The sequence below is a fragment of the Sciurus vulgaris genome (genome assembly GCF_902686455.1).
Source record: "Sciurus vulgaris genome assembly, chromosome: X".
NCBI classification, from domain to species: Eukaryota; Metazoa; Chordata; class Mammalia; order Rodentia; family Sciuridae; genus Sciurus; species Sciurus vulgaris.
The window spans coordinates 36,245,812-36,271,587 of record NC_136471.1 but is presented as its reverse complement, the minus strand read 5'-3'; the positions used below and the strand labels follow the sequence as shown (position 1 = coordinate 36,271,587).

Sequence of the window (25,776 nt, the reverse complement as noted above, 5' to 3'; positions counted from 1 at the left end):
AGTTAAACGACTTTGGAAAATTATCAGGCATCATATAACTAGTTCTGAAGAGTGGGTTCATTATGCTATTAGAAATCATTTTCTTTTGTAAAGTCTGATCTCTTTTTTCTATCATCTCTGGTTTAAAAGTTTCAGTAGAAAAATTTTTTAAATATTGTAACTCGTTCACTGAAAATAGAACTTTGATTCTCAAGCTATGATACAGGCCCATGAATATGTATATATATGTATATGTGTAGTTTTATATAATATATAAAAATATCAAATTTTTCCTCTATAAAATAGAATGTTAGAGCAGTATAATAGCTTTGAATATTCATTATTGTGTTGTATATCATATGCTCTAATTACATAGTGTTGCACTTAGATTGACATTTCTGCTAATGATACTTGGATGAATGACTGTCTTTCATAGAGGAGTATAATTTTTAGTGCTGGGGATGGAACCCAGAGTCTCATGCATGTTAAGTACATGCTGTACCACTAAGCTACACCCCCAGCCAACACAAGTATAATTTTTAAGCTTTTTTTCTGTATTTCCTTTTTTTTAATTTTTTTTTAGTTGTTGATGGACCTTTAATTATATGCAGTGCTGAGAAGTGAACCCAGTGCCTCACACATGCTAGATGCTAGGCATAGTTCTCTGCCACTGAGTCACAACCCCAGCCCACTTTTTTCTGTTTTTGTGTTTTGTTTTGTGCTGGGGATTGAACCCACGGCTTTGTGCATGCCAGGCAAGCACTCTACGAACTGAGCTATCTCCCCAGCCCTTTTCTGTATTTCTTAACATGCTTGTGTTCTCATTTTTTTCTTCTTGATATTTTTAGGCTGATATTTCAGGTCAGGGAAAATTACTATTATAGACTGAAAAGTGTTTGCACAGAGGTGAAAATGATATGAAATTGTTACTAGGGCACATCCTATTGCTCTAATCAATATGTATGAATTAGTTAACCTACGAGGAAATTATCTTAAGTAATACTTAAGATGTTTTAAGTCAATTTGCTTTGAATTAAAAAAATACACGATCGTTGTAAAAATTAGAGGAAAACAAGAAGGTTTATAAAGAAGAAAATAATTGTACCACCTTCTCATAATCTTAAATATTTATTTCACATGGATTGAGAGACATATTTTTAAAAATCGGGAGTTGGGGATATAGCTCAGTAGTAGAGCACTTGCTTAGCATGTGTGAGGCCTTGGATTCTACCCCTAGCACAAAAAAGAAAAGGAAGATGGGTTGGGGGTATAGCTCAGTTGGTAGAGTGCTTGCCTTGCTAAGCACAAGGCCCTGGGTTCAAATCCCCAGCACCACATTAAAAAAAAAAAAGAAAGAAAAAAAAGAGAATAGTATGCAAACTATATACACAATATGATTTTTCTTCTTTCTTTCAGACTAAGGATTGAACCCAGGGACCTCTCCCATGCTAGGGAAGCACTCTACTGCTGAGTTACACCCCCAGCCCATGATCTTTTAATTTATTATATTGTTAATATGTTTTTGAGTAAATAAACTTGTTTTTGGTACCTGGGATTGAACCCAGGGGCACTTAACCACTGAGGCACATCCCCAACCCTTTTTAATTCTATTTAGAGACAGGATCTCCCTAAGTTGCTTAGGGCCTCACTAAGTTGCTGAGGCTGATTTGAAATTGCAAACCTCCTGCCTCAGCCTCCTGAGCAGCTGGGATTACAGGCATGTGTCACCTCACCCAGCTAGTAATTAAACATTTTAAAAGATATTTAATAATCACTGTATGGTATGCTCTTTAATGGATATTGCATAATTTTTTTATCTCACTACTTCTAGGTTGTTGCATATGTAAATTGTTTCCAGAACTTCTTAATAATGCTTCTGTGAACATCCTTGGACAAAAATCATTTTGCAACTTTGTTTCTTAGAGAAATAAAGAGAAATTGCCAAGATTGTTTTAAAGATAAATTTCTTTGACAGTCTCTGGAATTTAAACATTGGCTTAAAAAAAAAAAAAAGATAGCCTTGGGCTGGGGGTTTATTTAGCTCAGTGGGAGGGCCCTTGCCTAACTAAACAGTCAAGACTTCAGCTTTGATCCCCAACACTAAAATAAAATAACAACAACCTTCATTTCAAGCAGTGGCACTCAAAAACCAAAAACCAAAAAACCCTCCAGGCTGTTTTTTATATAGTGTATCATCTTATATATGACTCAACTGGAACTGGTTTAGGTAAAGTATATGTCTTGGAAATCTTTTGGTTTCCTCTGATTTAGTTAACAGGTGCGCAGCAGGATGAAGTAGAATCCTGTGGGGTGTACAATCATAGGAAGTTCTGTTTTTTGAAAAGGAACTATTAATGGGGGAGGGGACAGATTTGTTTTTAAGTAACCTTTATATTTCAGGTTGCTATAAAACTCAGTTCAAATATACAAAGATTATTTGTGTCCCTAAACATTCAGTAGCCTAAAGACTTTATCTTGGAGTTGGTTAGGTGATTGTTGATAGGTCCTTTTATCTCAGGCCATTGGTCTCTCTTTGGGAGAGGGGATTAGCTACTAGGGATTAAACCCCGGGGTGCTTTACCACTAAGTTATATCCCAGCCCTTTCTCTTTTTGATTTGGAGACAGGATCTTGTCACTGTGCTGAGGCTGGCCTCAAACTTGCCATTCTCCTGCCTCAGCCACCCAAGTCCCTGGGTTTACAGGCCTGTGCTACTATGCCTACACTATTCATTTCTTAAATTACTTTGATATCACTTGGTAAGCTATGGGCTAAACTCAAACTTTTATATTTCATTCAGGTTGCTTAAATAACATAACAAAACGGATCTGATAGTGGTAAAAATTCTGATGTTGCCACTTACTTTGTGCCTGGTTTCAGTACCTATGGTGACTCCACATTATAAACATGTGACTTAATAAACTTTTTGTATATCTGAATGACTCATTCACTGCATACCTAAACTTATCCCATTCAGCTTCACATACCTTTCCTTGGTGTTTTTCTCCTTCCTCCAGTTTACCAGCCTTACTAAGGACCCTGTTGGTCTGGGAATTCAATGACCCAGAAGTAATGTGAAAGTTTGCCTGACCCAACTTGTTCTCACCTTCTTTCCCCCTCTCTCCCTCTGTCCCTCTCTCCCTTTCTCCCCCGCCTCCTTCTCAGGGGGATCATGTATGGGCTGTTTTATAGAATCATTTTAGCATGAGTTCCAATGGCTTTGCCATTTTATACCTCTGTGGTATCTGGGAGATTTCTTAACTTCTCTACATCAGCTTCCCCATCTAAAATATGGGAATAATATCACTTGCTTTTCAATTGTCTTCGAATTAAATGAGTCCATTTACAAAGCAATTGACGTATAGTAAGTGCTCAATAAATGGTCCCATTTACAGGATTGCTAATGTTGTCTTAGATGATCCTACAGATAACTCTGCCTCATCATTTCATTTTGATATTGGGGATTAAACCCAAGGGTACTTTGCCACTGAGCTACATCCCAGAACTTTTAAAATTTTATTTTATTTTTATCTTGAGACAATGTCTTGCTAACTTGCTGAGGCTGTCCTTGAATTCAGATCCTCCTGCCTCAGCCTCCTGAGTCCTTTTGCACTGTTGTGCCCAGCCCTCTTCGTTTTCCTCTAATTCAAACCTTTAAGTATCACCATTCAAGATAAAGAAAATAGTTTATTTCTATTTTATTGAATGGCATTGTGAAAATATTGTTTTCTATTATTTTCATTTTGAATATAGAGGATTTTAGCAATGTTCTAGGATACAGGAGCTTCTTTGCTTAGTTCAGAAACCTGTTTATCATTTAATTCATCCTTTTGTGAGGATATGCCATCCAACAGTCTAAAGAACTTGCCTTCAAAGGAAAATTGGAAACATGACTCTTAATAAGTTACAGACACCATTAGAAACTCATTGCCTCTAATAAATATAGCTTAAATAAAGATGAAATGTAATAGGTAATGTCAATTCCTGATTTTTAAAGGGAAAGGGGAAAGCTTCAAATTTTTCAATGTTGCCACAGTAATGGAAAGAGCAGAAACATGAGCCTGAGGAAGTATACTTTTAGAGAAAAAAACAGGAACAAAAAGAAAATAGTGAAAACTTAAAATGCTGGGGAAGCAGAATTTTAAGTTACAACAGTATTATTTCTGTAATGGCATGTAGCCTTTTAAAATGGGTGAATTCAAAACATTACTCTTAAATTTATGATTCCCATTATTTCTTGTAGTGGAGGTTTTCAAAAGCAAAACCAGGACATTATATTCAACAAATATATTAAGCAATTTGTGCATCTCTAGTTTAAAGCTCAAGTTGGATCATTTTTGCAAGTAGTTAAGAATAGTTAAAATTTTCTATTTCATCTTATAATAATTTTAAAAACAAAGCTAAATTATCATTAAGTATAGATAACAAAAAATTATATTGATAGGTTTACATGTTCAAAAACACAAGCCAACCCATGCAATTTGGTATGTTATCCTAAATCAAAACTGTTCCAGCTTTCGTTCACCCTCAAAAAAGCAAGCTAGAAGATATTTGTAGGTGCTAGCAGAAGATATTTGTAGGGAAAAACTTCCCTAACTAGAGATTTGCGTAAAGATGAAGGGAAGATTGATATGTTAGATTAAGTACCTTAAAACATGTAAGAATTACATTAAAGAAAGCCAGTAGGCCATTGATTGAGTAAAACTCAGGGAAACTTTAAAAAGTACCCCAATTCTTAAGGGTATATTGAGATAGCACTAAGTATACATGGAGTAATAGTTAACTAAGGGGGTAACATGAATGATACCTTAGTCTGTTTGTGAATGGTTTCATCATCTAGTCTACTAACAAAAGTTTAATGAAAACTGTTAGATGCTACAAAGATAGATAACATACTTCTGCAATTTAGTAGAAGGGAAAGACAGAAAAGTAATATTGGTTTTCATGAAATCTAAAAATAGTCTTATGTGTAGAAAATGAATTTAAATATGTTTTGTTTGTTTGTTTGTTTTTGGTACTGGGGATTGAACCCAGGGCCTCAGGCATGCAATGTAAGCACCTTACCACTGATCTACATTCACAGCCCCCTTTTTTCTTAACATAAAATAAATTTAAACCTTGTGTGAACAAAGGCATTCAATTATAACCCAATATAATCAAATCTAAACTAAGAACAAATCACATTTAAACATTGTTATTTCTTTGCAATAATTATTGCATCTAAAAAAGAGCCCACTATGAGTTAATTTTACTTAAATAGAACATTGCTCAACCTATAAATGAAGGTCAGCAGACACCAGTGTCTTGGAATAAAATAGCCCTTTGGCAAGAAAACGAGCCACACCCCATTTAGTTTTTACAAAAATAAAATTCTTTCCGGCTTTACTAAATTGTAGATGTTGTGCACAGCATGTACTTCTGTAGTAGTTTGTTCTACAGCTGTGGAAATAGCCATGTATGCAGAAGCCCTGAAAAATATCTATTTGCCATTACTTATGCAAGCAGTTCTCAGACTTTTTGTAGTATAGAATGTTATTAGTTTTTTTTTTTTTTTTTCCGGATTTGTGGATAATACCAAGTAGCTACAGTTATAGCTTATGCCTTAATTTTCTGCCTTGAACTTCATGGTTGTCACAGACGTTAAATAAGGCAGAAAAACCTGGAACTTCAAACCTGGCGATTATTTCATCTGGTAGGAGGGCAACAAAACAATGTACTATGTCAGCTGTATATGGTTTTCTTCAAGGGCATTAAAAAATTCCTGTCATGTACCATGGGAAAGAACTGTATTTCTAGGGATCAAAGAAATAAGCCCTGAGGAAAAGGTCTATTCTCCTAGTTCCTTCACAGTGGTCTGGCTTACAGCAGGTCTCCCTATCCACAGGGAGGATAGTTCTTAGGAACCCCCTCAGAACCCCCTCAAAATCCATGGATGCCCAAGTCCCTTATTAAAATGAATAGTATCTCCACATAAGCTGCACACATCCTCCCGAGCAGGTTTGTTGTTGTTGTTGTTTGTTGGGGGGGGTCTTTTTTTGGAGTGGGGTAATAGGGAATCCTACCCAAGGCCTTCTGAATGCTAATCATGTGCTTTAGCACTGAGCTATATTTTCAGCACTCCCATATACTTCCACATCGATAGATTACTTAATACCTAGAGCAATGTAAATGCTACATAAACATTTGTTATTCTGTATAGTTTAATGACAAGAAAAAAATCTACATGTTCAGTATAGACAGAAATATTTTTCTGAATATTTTATGTCTGCTGTTCCCATGATTGTGGAATCTGCAGGCTGACTACATAAATACTTGAGAGAGCAAAAAATGGATGTCCATGAATTGTCCTTGCTGATAAAGATTAAATTGAAGGTCTGGGTGAGTAGCTCAGTAGTAGAGCATATGCTTAGCATGCTGGGTTCCATCCCTAACACCAAAAAAAATAAATAAATAAAAGAGAGAGAGAGAAAGAATGTAATCAGTGAGTCAGCAACTCATGGATCACATTAAATAAAATACTGCAAACCTACAGGAAGATTAACCAAATGACTTTCTTGGTCTTCTTTACCTTTTAGCTGTTTTAAATGAATGGTTATTAGTTCATATTACAGATACAACTTTCACTCTAAGAACTACTTAGTTTTAGAGTCAAAGAGGAAATTGGGACATTAATATTTTCTTGTTTTTAGCAGCTTTATGAGATAACAATTTACATATCATACCATCTACTTAAAGCATACAATTCAATCGATTTTAGTATATTCCCAGACAAGTACAACCTCACCACAATTTGCAAGTTTTTTTTCATCAGTTCGGAAAGAAATTCCATACTCTTTAGCTATCACCTTCCCCTGCTCCCCAACTCTAAGCAACCATTAACTAATCTATTTTCAATCTCCATAAATTTCCCTCATCTGAACTTTTCCCCCTTCTTTCTGCAGTGTTGGGGGTTGGGCCAGAGGCACTCTCCCATTGAGCTCCATTCCCATCCTTTTTATTTATTTATTTATTTATTTTATTTATTTATTTATTTATTTATTTATTTATTTTTAAATTTTGAGACAGGGTCTTCCTAAGTTGCCCAGGTTGGCCTCCAACTTCTGATCCTCTTGCCTCAGCCTCCCAAATAACTGGAATTACAGTCATGTGCCTCTGCACCCAGCCCCTATTCTGCACTTTTATATGAATGAAATCGTGACATGTGGTCTTTTATGTCTTTCTTCTTTCCCTCGGCATAATGATTTCAAGTTCATTCACATTGTAGCGGGTATCAGTACTTCGTTACTGTTTATGGCTGAACAATATTCAGTTGTATGTATATATGCCGTATTTTGCTTATCTATTAGTTCACTGATGAATATTTGCATTCTTTCTGTTTGGGCTATTATGAATAATGAAAAATGTCAATATTAAATGTTTAATTACAGATGATTTAATGAGTTAGAGGTGATACTGACAAAGCAACATTTCATTTGTGACTACTCTGCTATTAATGTAAATCCTTGCTTTGATTAATATTGTGTATTACTGATTTTTTCATCTAAAAGTTTAGCCCTTTTTTTTGTTGCTTCCTGATGCTTACTGGCTTATTAGCATAAACTTGTTTCCAATAACTTTTTCTGTAGTAATGTTTTTTTCTTTGCTTGAATAATGTAAAAGTTATAGAATCATCTTTTCTTTTGGTATTAGGGATTGAACCCAGGAACACTCTACCACTGAACTACATCCCCAGCCCTTTTTAGTTTTTATTTTAAGACAGGGTCTCACTAAGTTAAGTTGCTGAGGCTGGCCTCAAAATTGCAATCCTCCTGCTTTAGCCTCCTGAGTCACTGGGATTATAGGTGTGAGCCACCATTCTGGGCTCTAGAATCATCTTTTCTAAAATTTATTGTATCATAGATGTTTACAGAATTTTGTTAAACACATTCTTGTTTATTTTTCGTGGTGCTGGACATCAAACACTCAGGGCCTTGGACATGCTAGGCAAGTGTTCAGCCACTGAGCCATATCTCTAGCCCTTATACATTTTTTGAACACTAAAAAAGCAAAGGTAAGCAGTATTAAGGCATGCAAAACTAATAAATGCTTGGAAACATGATGGCTACAGCCAACCTAAAGAATTATTTGGCCAGGTGCCTGTATTCCCAGTTACTTGGGAGGATAAGGCAGGAGGATCTTAAATTCAAGGGCAGCCTGAGCAACTTAGTAAGACCTTATCTCAAAATAAAACAAAAAGGGCTGGGGATGTAGCTCAGGGGTAGAGTGCTTACCCAGAATGCATGAGGCCCTAGGTTCAATCCCCTAGTGCTGAAAAAAAAAAAAAAGTTTGAGAGAATCTTTAACTTTGACTTCTTGGGAATGAATATGAGATTGAGGAATTATCAAAGGATGATAAAAGAGTCACCTTCTATTTCAGTTGAGAGCTTATCTTTTGAGCACCCTTGACCTCAGATCCACCTATGTGGCATCAGGTGAGAAAAGCTAATGACCCCTAGAACTCTACTGTGCTGTGTTCATTCCTGGACCCAGACTCCTTACTCATGGGCAGTGAGAACCTTGAGGTTCTTGAGGAAATGGTAGATACCCCTAAGACAGGAATGCTAGAAGTTAGTCAAGTAAAGGTACCATTTTTTGGAGACCCATTTAGAACTTCCTGTTTAATTTCTGAATTCCGTTAACAGGGCTTTGTTAATTATCAACAATGTGCCTGGCATACTAAGATAAATAAAACAATGTCCCATCATTCGATGTGCTCAGAATCAAATCCGGCCACTGATTTTACAGACAAGGCAACTGAGATCTGATTGTGGCTTGCCCAAGCATACAGTGGTTGAGGGCTTTTGGTGGAGGACTGGATTGTCTCTATCACTGGAGAGCCAGATTTTAGTGATGGACCTAATCAGCCTCTCTTCTCACTGTATATTTAAACAACACATCGAGGGTACAACTTCGTTTAACAGCAGTGCCTCTTTCTCCCTGAATCAGTTTATACTAACTGATATTTTCTTTTAGACATTAACAAAATGATAGATGCTATGTCATTAATTTTGCCATGAACTCTGTGAAACTCAACATCACCTATAGCTAAAGCAGCTGGGGTCTGACAGCAATTCCCTAGCTAATGGAAATGCATTAGCAATAGCTATAGAGCAGGGAGCTATTTTTCTGGGTCATATTTTCAATCCAGAGCACTTATATGCTAACAAAACTGTAGTCCTAAGCACCAGTCTTAAAGCATTTCCTATATTATAATACACCCAAAATATTTGAAAAACTCTAATTTCAACATATTGACTATACATAATGGGGTGTATCATTCCTGATTCCTTCTAAACTGGATTTTTCCATGCACATAGAATTGGTCTTTTCCCTCTATGTTAAATCTTCACCAAGAAAAAAAATCCATTTCATTCAGTTATTCATTCACTCATTCAAATATTTGCCAAGCACCTTATGTATGCCAGGTACTATTCTAGGCATCGGGGATTAGAACTGTGAATGAAACAAACAAAACTCACTACCCCTATATAGCTTACATTCTCCTGGGGGGACATAGAAAAACAAATCATGATACAGTATATTAGATGCTAACATGTTATGGAGAACATTAAAGCAGGATTAAGGGTACAGGGAGTGAGAAGCAGGGCATTGCCATCTTGAGTAATATGCCCACAGAAGGCTTTACTGAGAAGAATTTTGGGCAAAATATTAGGGAAATAAAGGAATGGCCCACCTGACTATCTAGGGAGAAGCGTCACTTGGATAAGTAAAAATAATTCTAATAATAGATACCTAAGTCATCATGTATTGGTGGGTTTTAACCCTGAAATTATTCTTTATGTAAGTTCCTTTTTATTCTGGCATTGAACAGGAAAAATATATTTTACACAGATCAGATACTTTAGTGGAGTCATGAATTGACTATATGTGCTAAGACTATTATGTCATAGTAGTTAGTGTTAATGTTTCGAAAATATTAGTGGAAATAATGTTTTAAAAGGAAGTGGAATTACCACAGGTAGATTTTCTTTCCTTTTCCCTATCAATTTAGTTATACTATATTCTGTATTTAATGTGAATTCCATTTTTATTAAACTTATGAGATAATTATAGATTCATACATAGTTGTAAGAAATGACACAGAGAGATTTTGAGTACCCTTACCCATTTTCCCCCAATGATAACCTCTTGCCAAAACATAGTACGATATCAAAACTAGGCTATGGACATTGATACAGTTAAGATGAAGAACATTCCCTCACCACTAGAATCCCTTTTGTTGCCCACCTTCCTCTCCCCTTAACACTATTCCTGACAACAGAAGCCACTAACCTACCTGTTCTCCCTTTTTATAATGTCATGTTCATATTATATAACGTAACCTTTGGGGATGACTTGTTTTCACTGAGCATAATCATCTGGAAATTCATCCAACTTGTGTTTATCAATACCTTGTTCCTTTTCATTGCTGAATAGTATCACGTGGTGTGGAGGTACCACAATTTACTTAACTGTTCACCCATTAAAAGACATCTGGGCCAGGGCTGAGGATGTGGCTTGGAGATAGCACCTAACTGGCAAGCATGAGGCCCTGGGTTTAATCCCCAGTACCATCCTTTCCAAAAATAAGGCATCTGGGCTGTTTCCATTTTGTTTGCTTGTTTTCATTTGTTTGTTTTGGTGCTGATAATAGAACCTAAGGCCTTGTGCATCCTAACATGCACTCTACCACTCAACTATAATCTGTCCTGGTTGTAATTTTTTAGCTATCACAAAAATTGTTCTAAACATTTGTGTAGTTATTTCTGTGTAAATGTAATTTTTGTTTCTCTGGGATTAATGGCCAAAGAGCACAATTACTGGGTTATATGGGAGTTGTACATTCGTTTTATAAGAAACTGACAAAATGTTTTCCCAGAGTAACCACACCATTTTGTGCTTCCACCAGCAACATATGAGTGATCCAGTTTTTCTATATTCTTGCCAGCATTTGGTGTCACTGTTTAGCCATTTTGACAGGTGCGTAGTGATGATCTCATTGAGTTTCATTTTTCGTTTCCCTGATGCCTAATGATGTTGAACATCTTTTCATGTACTTATTTCCCATCTGTTTATCTTCTCCAGTGAAATGTCTGTTCATGTCTTTTGCCTATTTTCTGATTGGATTTGTTTTTGTTTTTATTTTTGTTTCACTACTGGGTATTGAACTCAGGAGACCCTACTACTGAACTATACTCCCAACCTCCCACCTTTTATCATTTTTAAAAATTTTTAGGTGGATCTTGCTAAATTGCCCAGGCTGATCTTGAACTTGTGATTATCCTGGTCTCAGCTTTCTCAGTAGCTGAGATTATAGGAGTGTGCCACCATACCTGGTAAATTGGTTTTTGTTTTTTGGTTATTTGTATTGGGGTTTGAACCCAGGGTTACTTTACCAATGAGCTGCATACCCAGTTCTTTTTATTTTGATACATGGTCTTGTGAAGTTACTGAGGGCCTCTCTGAGTTCCTAAGGCTGACCTCAAACTTGGGATTCTCTTGCTTCAGCATCCTGAATTGCTAGGATCACAACAGGCATGTGCCACTGTGCCTGGCCTAGATTTTTTTTAAATGTTGAATTTTAAGAAGTCTTTATATATTATAGATACCAGTCCTTGATCAAATATGTGGAATACAAATATCCTAATCTGGATAAATTAGGTCTTTGATAGAACAGAAGTATCTTGATAAATCCAATTTGTCAGTATTTCTTTTCCTACGTTGTCTTTTTTTATGTCATATCTAAGAACTTTTCACCAAATCTTGTTCCTGAAGATTTCTTCTTTTTTCCACTTCTATGGTATTAAGTTTCATATCTAGGTCGGTGATCCCTTTTGAGTTAATTTTTATGAAGTGTAAGATTTAGGTCAAAGTCTTTCTTCTTTTTTTTATTTTTTATTTTGGCCTGTGGTTGTCCAACTGCCCTAGTACCATTCCTCCACTAATGGGCTTTTGATTCCCTTCTGCAAAATCAGTTGAATGTGGAATTAGTGGCAGAGCATATGTTTAATAGGTACAAAGACTTGAATTCAATCACCGGCACAAAAAGCACAAACAAGAAAAAGACAGAAAGCAAGCAGAAAGAAAGGGGAAAAGAAATCAGTTGAACATATTTGTATAGGTCTATTTCCTAGTTCTCTGTTCTAGTATTCCATGTGTCTGTTGCTCTGCCAATGTCACACTGTCTGGATTCCTATAGTTGCACCAGGTAGAATGATTCCACCCACCTTATTTTTCAATATGTTTTTGATATTCTTAGGCTTGTTCCTGTCTACATACATTTTTAGAAAAAGCTTGTCAATAACTATAAAAAACTTCTGGGAACTTGAGAGGAATTGCACCTAATGAGTTTGATTTTTGAGATCGTATATGTAATGTTAGTAAAGTTAAAATGGTAATTCCATTAGGGAAGACAATTTAGTCTCTTCTCTAGTCTAATGCTAGGTCTTATTTTCTATATGACTTGTTTTTATAATTGAACAACTTTAGTGTATTTTTAACTGATACATGAAAATCTAAATATTGTATATGGTACCATGTGATGTCTTTCATACATGTGTACGTTGTGTAATGTTCAAATCGGGGTAAACATGACTGTCTTCAACATGGATCATTTCTTAATGGTGGAAGCATTTAAAAATCAATTTTTATAATTTTGAAATCATTGATTAATTGGCAGTGCCTCTTCAGATATAACTTGAATGTCATTTTTAATTGCCAAAATTGAAGTTTTTCAAAGGAATGACACAATTTTTTATTTTGAGAGAGGGTCTCACTAAATTGCTGAGACTGACCAGAAACTGGAGATCCTCCTGCCTCAGCCTCCTTAGTCAGTAGGACTATAGGAAGCTGTGACCAGCTCCTCCAGAATTTTTTTAAATTATAAAATAGATCAGAAGCCAGGCAAGTTTGTGCATGACTATAATTCCAGCAACCTGGAAGGCTGAGGCAAGAAAAATGTCAAGTTCAAGGCCAACTTCAGCAATTTAGCAAGACCCTGTCTCAAAAAATTTTTTAAATATTGGAGGTTTATTTTTAGAATTTTTAAACACCACCCATTAAACTTCTAAGACTTCTTGATAAGATTCCTAAACCTATCGTTCTGCCTAAAGAAAGTCTGGTTTGTCCTTTCTGTTTTCTCAAACAAACTCATTTCCAAAAAGAGTAAAATGGACTATGCTATTAAAGTATTGGGATTTGTGATACTGGAGTTTGGGATGTGCTTGCTATACACAAATATAAATCAAAAGTTTAAAAATGAAAACATTTGTGTATTCTCATGTCTTAATGATCGATTCTGTAAAATAAAATCTTAAAAATTACCAAAAGCATCTGGTAAACCCCTTGACTTAAAAGAACACTTGGAAATTTACTGTCAGGTTAAAAAAAGTGGAGTAGGGCTATCAAACTGATCATGGCTGAAGAACTGAAGAGAAATAGCACCTTGTCATTTTTGAGTGAGGGGAAACTAAATGACATCATGCTTTCATTTCTGTCCTGCTTTCTCAAGATAAAGCTTTTCCACTCTTCTTCCTACTTAATGATTCAGGGTAGGAGGCACAAAACAAAACCTTCTGGTTCTTTTTCCTATCCTGTTTATGTTCTAAATTGGCTTTTATTGCTTTAATAAAATATATCACTGTTGGCCTTTAACACTATGAATGTGGGATTAAGTGGTTAAAGTCTAAGAGCAGGAATAGGAAAATCACAGTCCAAATGTACTTCCCTATGTACAGTTAGCAGAATTACTTCTCTACAATGAAAACCTTTACTAAGTTATAGCACATGACTCTTAGTTTTATCTTAGAATTATCATTATAGTGATGTTTACCAACACTAATATCACTTATTCCTAACTCTGTTTAGGTAATAGCTACAGCTTCAGTATCCCCTAATTGGAAAAAAGAGAGAGAGAGAGAGAGTGTGTGTGTGTGTGTGTGTGTGTGTGTATGTGTGTGTGTGTGTGTGTGTAGGTATGTATATGATTTTTTTTTAATTGAATCCAGGGATCTTTAACCACTGAGCCATATCCCCAGCCCTTTTCGTTTTTATTTTGAGACGAGGTCTCACTAAGTTGCTTAGGGCCTCCTTAGGTTGCTGAGGCTAAAAAGTATAATTTAAAGAAGAATGTGGGCTGGGTCAGTGGTAGAGCAGGCCCTAGGTTCCACATCCAGTCCCACACAAAGAAAACAAGAATGATATGGTTCTCATCATAAAGAAATATGCAAATTTCTTTCTTCACATATAATTATTACATTTTTGTATTTCTTTGGTCTTTTTCTTTGTGGTGCCAGGGATGGAGCCTTGCATCTACTGGCAAGTGCTGTACCACTGAGCCATAGTCCTAGTCCTTTATTTGAGCTTTTGAAAGTTCATTCTCCGAAGCAGTGAATTCTTAGAGCCAATGAGTCTAGAATAGTCTATCCTATCAAAAGAAATCAGCTAATAGTTTTAGCCAATTTCTGAGGCAGTAAGCTGGGAGAGGGAAGAGGTTGATTACTCCTGTGCAAATGACATTTTGCCAACAATGTGATTTTTAGCAAGTGAGGATCACAAAAGCCTTCTGACTTGTGGCAGAATTCATTATAATGAGATTTTTAGCTGTGCCCAGTAACGGATTGCCAAATAAAATACTGAACAAGCAAGACTGGTCAGTTACAATCCAGTGTCTAGTAATCTTAACCAACATAGTAAATTTTATGTTTATGGATTCTACTCCATTCTCAAAGAAATATGAGACATTTCAGCAGAAATACAATAAATAAAATTTGTAAGGTGTCTCCCATACATTTGAATGGCAACTTTCTGAGACCATGGTATTTTTGCAACCAATCTTACTGATAAATCTGCATTGTGTTCACAATTCTTTGTTGGGCCAAATTTAACAATGACCATTATGTGTAGAAAATAGCAACCATTGTTGTGGAACTAAACTCTCTTTGGAGAGTTAAAAAAATAAACTAATAAAGCTTTAATGGCAACAGAACCAAAGAAATTAACCTGAGAAAAGTGGTTAAAAATAGCATAGTACAATTGGTGAATTCTACCTGGCAGTGGAACACTGAACTATATGTAAAGCTGGGGATAGTTCACTTGTGTAAAAGGGTAATTCCAAATTTGTGCACACACACACACACAAATTTCTAACTACATGGTTTTGTGAAAGGAATATATGTGTGTGTGTGTGTATCTATATAATAGATACATACACATATATATTCAATATATGTATTCAAAAGAGATAGAAAGCAGGCTGTTCTTGGCTAATTCTCAATAAAATGGAATTTATTTGAATTGTGTCTTGATAGTGTTTATATGTGCTTGAGAGAATTACAGGAAAGAATTCCACTGACAGGGTACTTGGTGGTGGTTCTTGCAGTGATTGTTGGTAGTCTTCAGGGTGTTTTATCAGATAATGAGGCAACAGTTTTCCTCTTTGAACTCGTCTCCCAATAATCACAGAAGTCAGGAAATATTTCACATGCAAATATATCTGAAACTGCCTATGGATGCATTTAACAAGTAGAAACCAGAATCTTGGAAGCTATGGCCTCATGTTACCACTTCATCTGAATTAGTCATTTAAAGGGGATTTTATATATCTTCCTAAGAACTGACAAGGTTAATCTTGGACTAGGGCAGGCTGGCAGGAAATGCTAGAGCAGCTCTTTCGTTTGTAGGTTTCTTTTGTTATTCCTTGTGAGGTCAAAAAGTTGTCATTTTAAAGTTTGAAAGCTAAAGCAATAATGTCTTAACAGCTAAGCGAGATGATTTTTCTTTTTTATGTGGCAAGCTTGATTTGTTGAGTACCTACTGCATGCCAGGCACTGTCTTAGGTGCTAAATCATTTAATGCTACTGCCTAGCTTTTAAAGACCGTCATTGAATGAGTCTTGAGGACTTTTGTACATTTTATCTGGAGTGTGAATAAGGAAAAATTGACAATTTGGAATATAGGGCAAGAAGCTAGAAACTGATCGCTAAATAGTTTCTTCTTTTTATTCTCTCTTATGTTTCATTTATTGGTGTTTTATTCAGATCACTTGAGAAACTGAGAAATTTTACTGCTTTAACTTATTAATTTATTCTTTAGGATAGGTTTAATATGTAGGGGGTGAAAGGACCCATTAACCTCAAATTAATGTGAAGGTTTGGCATTTATAAATGTATCTTCTGTCATTTGAAGACTTATAAACTCCTTAAATGTATTTAATGGTCACCGTGGAAAATGAATGTATTGCTCAGTTATTTTTGCCTATGTGAGTAGTACAAGAGCTGACTCAAAGGAGATGACATGATGGTTCCTGTCCTGAAGTGAAATAAGATGACGGGTTGTGGTGGAAAAATGATGTGGTCATGCCCATATTTGCTCACATCTCTTATTCGTTTCCTTTTATAGAGGAAAACCAAGGGGAGTCTCACTTCTTTTCTAAGTTTCCTTTTTGTCTTTTCTTTCTCATGTTATTTATCTTTTATTTTTTTCTTAAAATTCCATGATAATGAGTTATAGTTTAGTTGGCTCAAGTTTGTGCTGATTTACAACTCAGTTGGCTCAAGCATAAGTACCCCTTAGAATGGTCATAGTGGAGGCATGCCCATTTTAAGGAATTAATATTGATATGATTAGTATTCTGTGCTTATAATATTAACATGTATGGACACAGCCACACTGAGCCTCTTGAGGATATGAAAGGCATGTTTCATAGATCCTTATGTTTCCTGATGCCATTTAGTATAGTGCCTTTTGCAGAGTAGAGGCCCAGATCAGTACTTGTATGTTGAATGAATAGAGGAGGAATTTTAGTTTTGCTTCCTGACATAGTAAATACTTATGTATGAAAAATTTTTAAGATTTAATTTTATGGAAGTGTTCAAACATACAAAGTAAAATAGGATAGGCATGGGCTGGGGATATAACTCAGTTGATAGAGTGCTCACCTCACAAGCACAAGGCCTTGGATTCAATCCCCAGCACCACTAAAAAAATAAATAAATAGTATAGGCACCCCTACTCCCAGTTTCGTGATTAGTAATGTTTAATGTTCATCTTTGTCTCCCATTCTTCCTTTTTGGCTGGGTACTGTGGATTGAGCCCAGGCATGTTCTATCACTGAGCAACATCCCCAGCCCTTTTTATCTTTTATTTTGAGATGAAGTCTTTCTAAGTTGCTGACGCTGGTCTCAAACTTGTGATCCTCCTGCCTCAGCCTACTGAGTAGCTGGGATGACAGGCCTGTGCAACCATGCCTGGTCCTGTCCTATCCTTTCCTCTTTTTTTCTTTTTTTTATGATTTGCTTTATAATAGTCCACATATTATTTTACTTACAAATACTGTGGTACACTTGGTTTTTAAAATTTTAACTTAGTAATAATTTTTTCATTGCCTATGGAGTTTCACTTTTCAAACTTTTCTGTGCTGCCATTATGCCAAAAAGGAAATTCTTACTGCTTATCAGAAGAATCTTTATTTGATACACATGAAGTAGATGTTACATTATTTTGTAACAAATGTTTCCTTTGTAGGTCTTTTTAAGAAAATTTAATAAAAGGTTTTAAATTACACTGTCATGATCAAAGATTTGTCTTTGAACATGAACCCAAATCTCTCCAAAATGTGCTCCAGAATAGATAAGTTTTTTAGTTTTGCCCTCAAAATTGATATTAATGAGATGGCTTTACTTTTTGCAGGTTAACAGCACAGCTCAGGTTAAAACCTAGATATATAACTTTAATACTTTTATTCTTGTATTGAAAATCCTTGTTAAAACCTACGTAACTTTTTTCTTCATGTGTTTGTTAAAGTGTGGTTTTTGTACCCATTTGGGGGTCAGAATTACTTTTTTGAGAACACGTTTGTGTCATTAACTTTTTTACTATGTTGACATTTGCACTGATGGTGCAAAACTGCCAGTGCATGCTGGGCACAGTGGCACATACCTGTAATCCCAGTGATTCAGGAGACTGAGACATGAGGATGACAAGTTTGAGGCTAGCCTCAGCAACTTAGTGAGACCCTGTCTCAAAATAAAATATAAAATGGGTAGAGCACCCAGTGGTAGAGCACCTCTGGGTTCTCTCCCCAATACTAAACAAAACAAAAAAAACCAACAAAACTGCTAGTGCCTTAGCAAGAACAAGGTAGGGACACCATTCTGTATTAATAATCGTTGTATTTCTTAACACCACACCTTCACTGTTTGAAAAAAATCTATAACATGCATTTATTTACCAATGTCCTGAATGATGCAGGAAACATTAATTTTATTGATTTTGAGCTCTTCGGTATGCACCTTTTAAAAGTCCTACGTGATGAGATTGGACCCAGCATATAACAGCATTTCAGCTACATGGTTGTCATGAGGAAAAGTCCTTGCGCAAGTGTTCAAGTTGTGAGCTGAACTGATTGGTGACCTAAAAATTGAAAATGATTTTCCTTGAAAGATTCAAATAATTGAATATTCAGACCTGAATATTTCACAGATACTTTGTCAAAAATGAACCAGCTGTGCCTGTTACTGCAATAACTGAGAGCACTTGTTGCCAATGATAAAATGAGAGCTTTCAAACAAAAATTCAAATTTTTGGAAATTTGCATTGGCCACTGTGGTCTTTGGTACCTAAGACTCTTTTGCTTTTTGAGTGGTGTTGGGGATGGAACCCAGGGCATAGTGCTTGCTAAGCAGTTGTTCAACCACTGAGCTACATCCCCAGCTCCCTCAATATTTAGACTTTTCTAATGAGATTGATGGTATAATTAATAAAAAGTGATTTGTTAGATATTGTATAATGAAGCGTCAGTATTTGCCTAAGGGCATGCACAGAGCCCTGGGTTCCTTGCTCAGCACTTAAAAAAAAAAAGAAATGAAAAAATGTTTTCAGAAACCAGATCCCCTTGATTGTTCAGTGATACATCTATGCAACAGGATGTTTGTATACTTAATATCACTCCTAGGATAAATTTCTTAAACTTTCCAATATGGCTCAAAATTACAGTAGCAGTTTCCAGCATATTAATTTGGCTCCTACTTTGTATGTTAGATCCCTCTACTTTAATGTTCCACTCACTGTGTTACTTGTTGGTCTGCTTTGCTTTTGTAAGTGATAAAGATAGGTAAAATCCTGTTCCATGAAAGGAAAACAGATCATGTTGTTGTGGTGTGTCATTAAATACAATGGGAGAGGCCTCCAGTGTATCTGTCACACACGGAAAGAGCATACGTAGTGCTGGGTGTGGTGGAGAGCATGACTTTTGAATGAAAGTTGGAAGAGACCTTAAAAATATTACGTCTGTATCTTGTCTTATAACTGCATATTGCACCAGTATGTATGTGAAACTCCCATGCTTCTTTTTTGGGTGTGTCTCTTTCCAGCCCCAGGGTTGCGTATATCCACAGGTGTGTGTGAACTTCATGGTTTTGTTTGTCATAGCTATTAGAGCTTGGTTTCCATTGACTTTCCTTAGCATTCATCATGATGAATTTGGAATGCAATGTAAAAGTTGTTTTCATTCTGTGGCCTGCTTGTAAAAATGTAAGACTTATTACACAACCCTTGCCACCACCTTCTATTCCCAAGCCAGTTTTCCTTACCCATAGTAAAAACAGATTCTATTAACACACAGAGTCACACACATGCACAAACACACTCCCCTCTACTCTTTGCACACCCACACACACCTCAGGTGGTGAGGTAGAAGTTTACAAAGTGAACCATACATGAAAACTGATCACAAAATTGATGTGGTAGAACTGTCCTTTAGGAAATGCCCTCCCAACATTTACTAAGTAAAAAAAAATAATGCTTCTTTCCCCCTTTTGTGGTGCTGGGGAGGTAGCCCAGAGTTGCATACATGCTAGACAAATACTCTTCCACTAAGCTACACCCCCAACGCAAAGTTGTACATTTTCAAAGGGAATATCCTTTCCATTGCTACAATATTATGCAATTGAAATCAATTCTGTTGTGGTGAATAGACTTTGAAATCAGTGACTTAAAGTGGGCAGGTTTTACTCTGATCAAAGATTATTAGCCTCTAGCCAGGGGTTGTGGCATGGCACATACCTATAACCCCAGCTACTTGGGAGGCTGAGGCAGGAGGATGGCAGGTTGGAGGCCAGCCTGGGCAACTCGTCAAGATCCTGTCTCAAAAGAAAATTAAAAGGGCTGGGGATGTATGTAGCTCAGCGGTAAAGTGCCCTTTACTGCCAAAAAATAAAAATAGGAAACAACAAAAAAACTTTGAGTTTGCAAAGCATATATATTCCAGATGAACAAGAATGGGGAAGTCAAGTAAAACATTTTTAAGTAGCCCTATTGTAAGGACCTGTAAAACTTGTGCATGAAAATGAGAAAGTTGTCTTCTTAGCAGAATATTTTATATTTAAAACATTAATTTCTTCAATGCTAATGCTGCATCTCTGAAAAGGGTAGTTAAATAACACTTAGGACAGAGCCATCTAAGTGGCTTGAGGTGACAGGTGTGGCTGAAGAGAAGGTAATTCTGGGGGAAAAAAAACCCAACATTTCTGGTCTAACACTGATACTGTCTTTTTACCTGAGGCAGTTGCCTATGTCCCAATTTTCTCTGCCTGCAAAACACATGCTAATGCATATGTATATATTCTTCCAGTTAGCTCAAAGTACTTGGTAGCTCCTTACAACTTCCTGTACTCCATGGTGGCTGCAGGCAGACAGTGCTATGCTTGTTGTACAAATGAAGAAATTAAGAAAGTTGAAGAGGCTTCATTCACATAGTGAGTCAGCACTAAAGACAGATGGAAAAACATGTCCTCTGGCTTCTGCTGCCATGTTCCTTCTGTTCAGGATTGTGTTGCTTTTTGATATTTCACACAGTTTTTGTGATTAGTGCAGTAAATTAAAGTACTTCCATTAAGGAGACAAAATGTAATCCAGGGTCTGCTGGTGATGGTTTGTGATGAGGACAGGAGAACACTGTCTGCTTCATAATAGGGACTGTGCAGTGAGGGCTTCTTTTCACAAGTAAATGAACTGTGAGTTGACTGCATATACCAAGAAGTCAGTATGTCATAAGATGCATCACCTCATTTTATATTATTTATAAAAGACTTACTTTTTTTCATTTGCACAGGTAGACAGAGTAGATGGTAGTATGTATATTTTACTCCAGACAGATTATTATAATATCTGCCACTTCCTGAGCACCTTGCCGAACCCAGATGCTCTTATGCACATATGTCCTCTCTTTGATCATCGTGGCAGCCTTCTGAGAATTAACTCCATTGTTGCCAGGTATGGTAGTACATGCCTATAATCCTAGCAACTTGGGAGGTTGAGGCAGGAGGATCACAAGTTCAAAGCCAGCCTGGGAAACTGAGTGAGACCCTGTCTCAAAATAAAAAATATAAAGGCCTGCAGATGTGGCTTAGTGTAAAGCACCACTGGGTTCAACCCCCAGTTCTAAAACAAACCCAAAAAAAAAACTTCTATTATTAAAGAACGTGGGGTTCAGAGAGGCTAATAAATTTGTTCCAGGTCACAGGGACTCGAAGTTTGTTAGATGCCTAAGACCCCAATGTTTCCATTGTGCCCCATTTCCTCACAAATCATTAACTTGTCCTGTGTCAATGTATAGAACTGAGCCTAGCCCAGTACTCCCGTGGATTTTTTCTTCACTTCCATAAAAGGCACTCACAACTAACCAGTTGTTTAATTTAGCAATTCACTGATTAGATTGCTAGACCAGCTTAAAAGCAAATTTTAATAAGAGCAGTTATCATATCGTGTGCTTACCATGTGCCAGACTGTGATCTAGTTACTGTTACATGAATTGGTATTGATTGGTTGATTGGTATTATCGTGCTGAGGATAGAACCCAGGGTCTCATGCCTGCTAGTAAAGTGCTCTACCACTGAGCTACATCCACTGCCTGATGTAGTTATTATTGTCATTATCCTAGATGAGAAAATGAGGCCCAAGAGTTTAAGCAACTTGCCCAAGGACACGCACAGGTAGTAAATTGTGGAACCAGGATTTGAACCCAGTCTGACTCCAGAGCTCTTTACTTTGAGGTACTGCTTCTCAATAGAAAATTACTCAGTTCAGCAAGTATTGGCTTAGCTCCTATGTGCTATGCCAAAAGAAAATGTAGTTCCTTCAAGAGCTTATATTTTCAACAAAACCAAAATGTATGTAAATGAATTAAATTTGGCAACAACTAGAATATGGAGTATGAATGTTATGTATAGATCAAAATGAATAATGGAGAATATAAATGGTCTGAGACAGTTAACTTGCCTTTCTAAGTAATGTACTTGACTATGGATGAGCGACTTGGGCACTAGGGAGAAGCTGTTCCATGCGTTCTAAAATAAGCAGGTTACTTGGCTACTGTTCAAACTCTAAATAGGTATATGGGTTGTAGCTATTTGACCTGAACCAACTTTAAATTCCCTTGGGTCCTTGTGTGGTTTTAAAAGTGGAGCTGAAATGAAAAAATAAACTTTTCTCCTAATGTCTCGTTTAAGTTAGAATTTATTAAATTCATGGCAAAGGATCACAAGGTCCACAGGAAGGGGATTCATAGGTATTGTATCATTCTTTTGACAGGGTGTTCTCTTTTGCTAGCAGGAAGTGTTGTGACTTGCTCTCTAAAGATGCAATTGTAAGAAGAATGTTGGGTTTCCAGATTGCCAGTTCTGGGCGTGGGAGAAGGTTCTTTCTATTAGTGCAGCGAGAAAGGAAACAGGTTTGCTCTCGTCGCAGAAGGGTAACTATTTTAATATTATTTTGTTAGGCTCTAACTTTTAGATTACTAAATATTCAATCAGAAATTTACTTTTAAAGAAAGCTTAAAATTCCTATTAGTTGGTGATCATTTGGAATCACTTCCTAAATATTATCTGCTAAATTCAAATCAAATTTGTTTTGAGAGAAAGTTTTAAGGTTTAGAATCTAACCTGTTCTATGTATATTCTGTTCTTTTTCCCTTTAGTTTGGGAATATACTAGGGACTTTGTATGTTTAAAAAATTGATTTAGAACTCCCCAGTTATATAGCCGTATTAATGAAGTTAAATGCCCAAAAACTTAAACGATAGAAATTATTATCTGTGTTTTGGGGAGGAAGGAGAGAAGAGGCAGGATTTCAAGTGCCTTTGATCCTTGTTAAATGGTTTTTCCAAATTTTGTGAAATAGAAGTTGAGGTGTCTGTCATGACAGAAAATGTCATGATTAGATTAGTATTTTGCTCTTATAAAATGACTTATGTCAAACAATTCTAATGTTTATGAAGTATAAAATGCATGGAATGCCACTGGTGATGAAATTTAGGTGATATTACTGAAACCTGGCAGTGATTTCCAGAGTTCATAGATTTACCGGGGTTTACCGTCATATAAAGCAGATATTTGTTTAAGTTTTATTTCTCCAAATTTCTGGCAAAGGGCAGTGTAGCTAGTAAATCCCAACTCTGAGTTAAGGGTCATTTCTCGAATTGGTTTATAGTTAATATACCTGTATGAAGTAAAAAGTGAAATATGAAACACAAGAATGCAGTTTTTTTCAGTTAAATACTATATTTGAGAGGGTATGGCACTACAGGAGGCACTTTCAGTGTCGAATAGATAAGCTTTCTGCTTAGCTCGAGTTAGAAGCTGAAATTGTGTATATAGTGATTTCTGAGTTGTAAGTCATAACATTTTATGATACTTTTGTTTTGAATTGAAGCACACTAACTAATCTGATCTTGTGTGTGCATACACACACACATACCTCCCTAAGATCGCCCAGAGCTTCACTCAAATGTTAATTTTCACCAGAAAGAAGACTGGAAATATTTCTCAGATGTGAAGGTTAATTAATTTCATTAGCAGGAGATTTATTTTTCTATAATTTATTTGGATTTGTTTTGGAGAGTGTAAAAAATGTACTTGGGGAATATGAAAGAGATTAAAGCTTTTAAAAGGGATGTGCCCTATTTTGATCCAAAGAGTTTATATGAGCTTTAGCTTGGTACAGATAGGAGAAGGAAAGGTATCTTTTTGTTTCATCTTTAAATTTGATATATTTAGACCATTGTTCAGACTTGAATTAAATGTCTACAAAATTCTTACCTGGTAAGCACTTAAAGAATGTCTTCAATTGAAGTTAAATTAAATGTTTCTATTATTGGGGAAGTTATTTATTAACTTGTTTTAAAATAGTCATTGAAGAGGAAAGGAAACTTTTACTTAAAATGGAATTATTTGATATTACTCCAGGAAATGACACAGGACTGGGCACCCTTTGTGGCTTGAGTGACTCATACGTATTATTGCTGAAAAAATAAAAGATCAATTAGAATCTATCTTATTCCTGATTCTAGCATAGAATAGAGGTACTTCCAGAAAATTGAATTCATTTCTTACTAGCTATGTAGGGGTGAAATCATGGCATGTCTGGGGTTTACTTTAAAATAATTCAGGGAAGGAAGAAGGGGAAAATGGAGAGAGGACAGGAAGACAGATTAGATGAAGCAGTTGTGGGTAAATACTGATAAAGGTAGAACCTGTGATATGTTTGTGGGTGTTGGTTGTACTTTTTTATTTGTATCTATTGAAAGTGTTTATAATACAAAATTTAAGCACAGCTTTAACTTGGAGCAATTTATTTGTGTTAACTTTGTGTCTGTAAATTGTAAGCCCATCAAAACATGAACTGTGCATGAAGTACATTAAAGTAAAAGTGAAATGTGCTGCATGTATCCAAAATTGTTGCTTTATTTGTTTGTTGTTTATTGAAGTGCTGGAATTGAACCTAGGGCCTAGCACATGCTAGGTAAGTGCTCTACCACCAAGCTGTATCCCCAGCCCCCATAAAAATTGTTTCTAAACAAACTTTTGTTTGACTTTCAGCTAAATTCAAAGTACAGGTTGCAAACATCTTAGAGTTTTGTAGTGTCTTGAAGTATTAAACAAGAGTAGATAGGTAAGGCATGCTAACAGGCCAGTTGCATGTGAAGAATGTGAGAACATTGTTGTCTTGATTTTTTTTTTATTGGTACCAGGGATTAAACCCAGGGGTGCTTAACCACTGAGCCACATCCCAAGACCTAGGGTCTTGCTAAGTTGCTTAGGGACTTGCTAAATTGCTGGGCCTGGCTTTGAACTTGTGGTCCTCCTGCCTCAGCTCCTGAGCCACTGGAATTACAGGCATGCACCACCACACCCAGCCATTTTTAAAGGTTTTTGTTTTTTGGTTTTTGGTTTTAATTTGAGACCTGTCTTGCTAATGTATTAAGGCTGACCTCGAACCTGCAGATCCTCCTGTCTCAGCCTCCTAAGTTACTAGGATTATAGGTATGCATCATCACGCTTAGCTCAAGCCTATGCATTTTAAAAACCACATGAGATAACTAGATAGCCTGCCTGATGTGTGGGTGTGCTCACTTGCCCTACTCACTCCCCTCAAAGTTTATTTATTCCACCAACATTTAGTAAGTGCTATTGTAAACCAAGAGACGGAATCAAGTAAGATACCAACCCTGCTTTCAAGGAGCTCACAGACAACTGGAGGAGATAGAGAAAGAAGTAAATGGTCATCACACTGAAAAGGGCTACAGCAGCATGAGGAAGTTATTGGTTAGCAAAAACTATGACTCTATGGTGTATTTCCTTTAAAACAGTACAAACAGGAAATTTGAGATGATTTAATTGGTTTTGTATATTAGAGAAATAGGAAGAGGACAAAGATAGCTTAATACAACCCTGTGCATGACTTTGCACATAATAATCATCTCTGC

General features: G+C 36.3%; 3 protein-coding genes across 5 annotated transcripts in view; all 3 read left to right on the top strand.

Moving 5' to 3' along the window:
- Positions 1–25,776, top strand: part of LOC306651732 (uncharacterized protein) — a 484,650-nt gene that overhangs the window by 201,187 nt on the left and 257,687 nt on the right. The window lies entirely within an intron of this gene.
- The window catches only part of LOC306651731 (uncharacterized protein), a 215,726-nt gene that overhangs the window by 5,159 nt on the left and 184,791 nt on the right, over positions 1–25,776 (top strand). The window lies entirely within an intron of this gene.
- Positions 1–25,776, top strand: part of PLS3 (plastin 3) — an 81,118-nt gene that overhangs the window by 6,198 nt on the left and 49,144 nt on the right. The window contains exon 1 of one of the 3 annotated variants that reach the window (XM_079124476.1): positions 22,632–22,764. The exons of the other annotated variants lie outside the window; for them this stretch is intronic. The gene's annotated coding sequence lies outside the window, so the exon portion shown is untranslated. Of the gene's footprint in view, positions 1–22,631; positions 22,765–25,776 lie in introns of those variants that run through there. 3 annotated transcript variants of the gene reach the window in all.